Genomic DNA, 5,426 nt, shown 5'->3' with positions numbered 1-5,426 from the left:
CGATAATGTCCGTATTGAATACCAAAGCAGATAAAATGACTGAACATAAGCTTATCCCAGCGAAGCAACGCAAATGGCTGAGAAACGCGCACTACGCAGTTCAAGCGGCCGTCATCTTGCATTGCCGCAGCGACGCCCAATCAGGAAGGCGGTTTCAACGCCCGCCGACCGGAGGGCCAACCGCGCTTCAGCATCTACTTCTGGCTTCGTTTGTGCGTCTTCCTTTTTCTGTCGATAGTGCATTTCTGAGTGCACGAAAATAAAAGAGACGGCCAGGACCGGAAAGAGGATCGCTCGGCCGATCCAATGGTACCAAAATGGCCGCGCCCGGTGGCACCGTTGCGGAGATAGAGCGCTCCCAAAATTGTTGTTTTGTTCGCCCCTTTTGCACTGACATTTCGTCACCGCGGCTGACAAAAGTTTTTATGCCACTTTGCGTCAGTTTTCGGCGCAAAACCATTGCAAACTCACAGGATAGAAAAAACAGAAGCCAAAGACCTGGCTTTCAAAAAAAGATGTTTTGGTCATTTTTCAGAAGTCGAAAGCCACGTCCCCTCCTTAAACTGAACAGTCCAAAGATTCGATAATGGCCGATTATTCGAACGATTTCGAATATTTGAAATCTCTCGAATACATAGTTTTTGAAGCGAATACGAATATAACATATTTAATATTCGAGTAATATTCGATATTTTTGAATATTCGCACACCCGTAATTTGCGAGCCGCAATAAATACCTAGGATCACTTGTTTGTTCAGCACTTGTCTGTGCTTTCTCTCACGTACTTCAGCCCTAGTTGTTTTTTTTTTTTGCGCTGTGTGTATGTTCAGAATTCAGAATAGGGCGGCCCGTTTCATTTCACGCAATAATGACTATCACAGCAGCATAACTCAAATTAAGCACAACCTTTCACTTCAACCGCTCAGCACTCGCCGCGACATTTCCCTTCTCTGCCTCTTTCACAAATACGTATACAGCAATAGACAAACCCCACTTCACCTTGATGTTCCCTCCATTACTTCACGTAGGTTGCATAATCACCTCAGTTTCACGCGGTTATATGGCTCAACTGATTCGTTCAACTCATCTGCTCTTCCTCGCGCCATACGTTTGTGGAATGATCTTCCAGACAACATCGCATCTGTATCAGACAACAATACTTTCCGTCAATTACTGCTCACTCTCTTTTTACAATAAGGTCTTACCACTGTTTTCGCAATTTTTTCTGCCATATGTCCTGTATCCCTCTTTTAATTTTCCAATTTTTGTCTGCTGGAAGGCCAAAACAACCTGTCTTCGCACGTGCTTTCTATTTTCTTTTTTTTTTTTGCCGGTGTCGCACTTTGTGCCTGAGTACGAACATTTCATGCTGGAAATGTATCTTTACGCGCGCGAGTATGTTCTGCGTTTTTTCCTGTGATCTTTCCGTTGTGCATACTCAAGACTGCAGAAACTGATTGGTGCACTTCGTCTGCGCATATTTGGGTATCTTTGGTTGTTGTCCAGTTTACCTACTAGCGTGTTGGCGTTCAGTATACTTGCAATGTTTGTGCGCAGTTTACGTGTGTGCGATATGATACTGACTTTTTCTTTTCTTGTTATCGTTTTCGAACTTGCACGTGTATTGCGAACCTTGTCGTCATAAGTTGTTCTTATGTGTTTTTTTAACTCGTGATTTTGTGATGAATGATCTGTAACTCTTTCCTTTGTTACCCCCCTTACTCAATGCCCTGAACAGGGGTCTGTAAGGTATTTTAATTAAATCAATAAATAAAATGAACCAACTGGCCCCACTCCAGACGTTAATTAAAAATTGTTCTCCCGCCCCGAGAAAACAGACCATAAACACTATCCGCGCGGAGGACGTGCAGATAAGTCGCAAAATATTTTCGCACATGCGCCAGTTGTATAATAACAGCTCATGGAAGAGAAACAGTAAATGTAATCTAGGAACACACCTTCAACGCGAGCAATAGGCCAACCGTCATCATTCGTGGCTTCAAGTGATCTGAAATTGCTTATTTAAACAAATCATGAACTCGCTCGTTAGACGACTTAACGCAGCGTTATCGAAGAGCACTGGATGTAACGCGGACTACATTTCTGCTGTGCAATTAGGATAGCCAAATGTTCTGCAATAAATTTGTTTCGTTGATTGCCACGCAAAGAACCTCTTTGTCTTACTGTTTTGAGCGAAAGGAACGAAATGTACGTAGAACGCGCAGCCAGTTTTTTAGTTCACTACGAAGTCGGACTTCCCGCAGAAGTCTTAGGGAGCGGCGATTTCTGACGGCTCGCAACAATGCTGTGGTGTTTAGGCGCAGTGGGCCGCTATCTCGGAAAGACCAAACTGAAACACATGAAAACCGCCATGGGCTACCGACGACTGCCTATGTTTATTGGACAGTGCACCGACATGACAGGAATAAAGCCTCTTAGATAGGAACGGATCACAGCGCCATCTCTGATGGTGTCACGGAAGCTATACCCATATACAACAAAGGCCGGCTGGAGCTTTAATTTGTTTCTGACTGCAGCGCCGCCGCTATTCGCTGCGCAAACACAGAACGTACCCGAACCGCCGTTGGGGCCTCTGTAAATCTTCTAGTGCACTGTATCTTGGAGTCTCATGTCTATAACCGGGTCGCCTGTTTTATTTATACCGAGATAAAGTCGTTTCGTAATGAAATATGTTAGCACAGACACTTACGCCAGCGGATGAACTGCAGCGCCCTCTATAGCCTTGCCAAGACATTTCAAGTGGGCACGTGTGCCCCAGTGGTGCACGCTCGAGAATGTTGAAGACGAACGGACCACGACAGGAGAGAGCAGAAGACGCAGAATTTCCGTAAGTAGCACGAAGCCGTTTCATTTCGTCCAGGCGCGTTTAGTTTGAGATGCGATGGACATTTAATGGGCGTTTTAGCTATCGACATAGCGTGGTATAGTGCGTAAGAGGTCGTCCCTGACAGGCGATCAACGACACTGTGCAGATGGAGTGGACCGCTATACGAGATTTGAAGCCGGGAATGAGGAACCTCAATTTGACGTTCATCGTCCTGGAGATACAGCGGTTTCGCACGACCAGAGATGGCCGCGAAGTGCGAACATTCAAGGTGGCCGACCGATCAGGGTCGATTCTCTTCTGCCAGTGGGACGAATCCGGCGCATATCTCGAGCCGGGCGACATCTGCGAGGTCAGCAAGGGGTACGCTTCGCTCTGGAGAGGGCGCCTCCTGCTGTACACGGGCAAGCACGGCGCAATGAAGAAGGTCGGAGACTTCTGCCTGGAGTTCAGCGAGACACCGTTCATGAGCGAGCCCATCCCGGAGTTAGAGCAGCAGCAGAGCAAGCTGAACGCGACCGTGGCGGACAGGCGGTCGCCCAGCCCGCATGCGGCGAGCCGCGCTAACCCCCCGCAGCCGCCCATTGGCAGCCCCGGCGCACTGGGCTCGCTGTCGCGTTCTGGAGGCGCCGGACGGCCGCTGTACCGCAACCCGACGGTCATGCCGCCCGCTTCCAGGCCTTAAAAAAGCGCTTGGCAGTAGCCCGGGAGCCCTGCGAGTCTTCCCGGGATCCAGCCGGAGGCTTTGACTGCAGCCCCTGGCCGGAAGGGGCTACGATGCGGGTGACCACCGCCGGCCTGTTGTTATTATCCCCCCCGGTGTCTTGTCAAACGAGGACGTTTCTTCAATGAGTGTGTGTGTGTCTGACCTCTAGAAAACACGAGTGTAGCGGACCGTTATCAGTGGTGGTCGTGTTGTGCCAGCGTTGGAGTGAAATTACAATTTTGGATTACGAAGTAAATGGAAAATAATTTTTTGTCCCTGCTCTAGCGACACTACGTTGGCAGCCCCTTTATCTGTATATAAGGGCGATTACCTTACGTCTATTTTTTGTTTCACGGGCACCTAGCTGCATTAAATATGGGGGTCCATGTGCCGCTTTGTGCTGTAAAACCTTCTGAAAGCATAATGGTTCTTGTCTAATAATTCGATTCTGGCGTCTTCTTGCTTTGCAGGGTTTTTTCCGGGGATTTTAAACGTGCATGGCTCCGATCGTCTGCTGACCACAAGGCTATCACCGCAGTCGAGCACAGCGACGTGCATTTAGACGACGCTGTTTTTTACTTTTAGGTATCAATGAAAGTTAGTCAGGCAAGAAGAACCAAGAAAACAAATACTTAGATAAGAAAAAGTTATCAGAACCGCAATTTAGTTTTCAGAAATGCTTTATAGGGACACAAGAGAATTTCCCAAGCTTCTGTTTTCGCTTGCATGGAGCAGACTGGCTCAAATAAACACACTTTTAATCGTTTATCCGGTCGATAAGGCGACATTTATTTTATAAAGATTGAAAGAAGAAAACTACTACCATGCGCGATCTGCGCCGGCCTCACCAACTAGAGCAGCTACGTCAATATGAGATGCGATGGGATTAGACGGTGTGCAAGATTACAATTCAAACCAGTTTCGGTTCTGTGAAACAACACGCTTGGCATCCGACGTTATCGTTGGCTGGACATTCTCGATATCATAGGCGTGCGAAGGGTCCTCGATTAGATCTAATCGAGGACCCTTCGCGCGGGGTTGCGGTAGATTTCGTTCCTCTAACGTCGAGGTTAGAGGAACGAAATCTACCGCAACCCCGCCCCCCTCCCCCCTCTACCGGCGACTCCTGACCTCTTGCCAGTAAAGGCGTAAGGGTCCGAACGCTGTGCAAAGAGGAGGAATGGTTATAAATTTTCTATTTCAACGAGATAGCATTGCAACACATACAAAATATTTCTGAGCGAAATAGGGGAGTGAAAGTAAAAAACAAAAAAAAAACATGCTCCGCAATATATCCAAAAATAAAAGTTAAGTGATAACGTGTTTCTCAGAACGGCGTGCTTTTGGGCCCCGCCTTTCGAGGCTGAAAGTAGACAGCTTTTGGCAGGTAGCATGAGGGTTCTTCGGCTGACATTATCGTGAAAACACACGCGTGGTCATAACCCAGCGGGACAGCTTCGATTGAGGAAATGTATGCGGCAAATTTGGCGTCCCCCCCCCCCAGATGATTAGCGGGCGGGGGCGGCCACCCCACCCCCCTGACCCCTTGTGCGCAAGCCTATGCTCGATAGCTCACTAATCGGCATAACGCGCTTCTGCCATGTTTTCAGCTGTAAAATGCGTTAGATAAGCCTGTCAGCACGGCTTGGAATCGTAACGAGCGCTAGCCCAGGCGTACGCAGTGGATGAACGCCCTCCGCGTCACGGAGACGCTCAAATGCGATGCGCTTTTCCCGCACCTTTGGAGCTTGCCTGGCTGATGCCTTTGTAAAAGGCGTGTTCGCACCTGGCCAAGGGTCAGTCGATTCGGGACTGGCGCGCAAGCAGTCTGGGCTTACGGCAACACCACGCCCTCCCCTGCGCGCCAGTGTCCG

General features: G+C 48.5%; 1 pseudogene across 2 annotated transcripts; it reads left to right on the top strand.

The window, feature by feature from the left end:
• The first annotated feature begins 2,615 nt into the window (after positions 1–2,615).
• LOC144166170 (SOSS complex subunit B2 pseudogene) lies at positions 2,616–4,302 on the top strand (annotated as a pseudogene). 2 transcript variants are annotated; one of them, XR_013321609.1, is made up of 3 exons: positions 2,616–2,849; positions 2,995–3,629; positions 4,023–4,302. The product of XR_013321609.1 is annotated as an SOSS complex subunit B2 pseudogene, transcript variant X2 (transcript). The 2 variants fall into 2 exon arrangements; XR_013321608.1 differs by having other exon boundaries at positions 2,617–2,849; positions 2,995–4,302.
• The last annotated feature ends 1,124 nt before the right edge of the window (positions 4,303–5,426 follow it).

The sequence above is a fragment of the Haemaphysalis longicornis genome, unplaced genomic scaffold (genome assembly GCF_048455015.1).
Source record: "Haemaphysalis longicornis isolate Haplotype H1 unplaced genomic scaffold, Haemaphysalis longicornis Haplotype H1 scaffold_1, whole genome shotgun sequence".
Lineage (NCBI taxonomy): Eukaryota > Metazoa > Arthropoda > Arachnida > Ixodida > Ixodidae > Haemaphysalis > Haemaphysalis longicornis.
The sequence above is the reverse complement of the archived record's forward strand: the minus strand, read 5'-3'. Positions and strand labels throughout refer to the sequence as shown.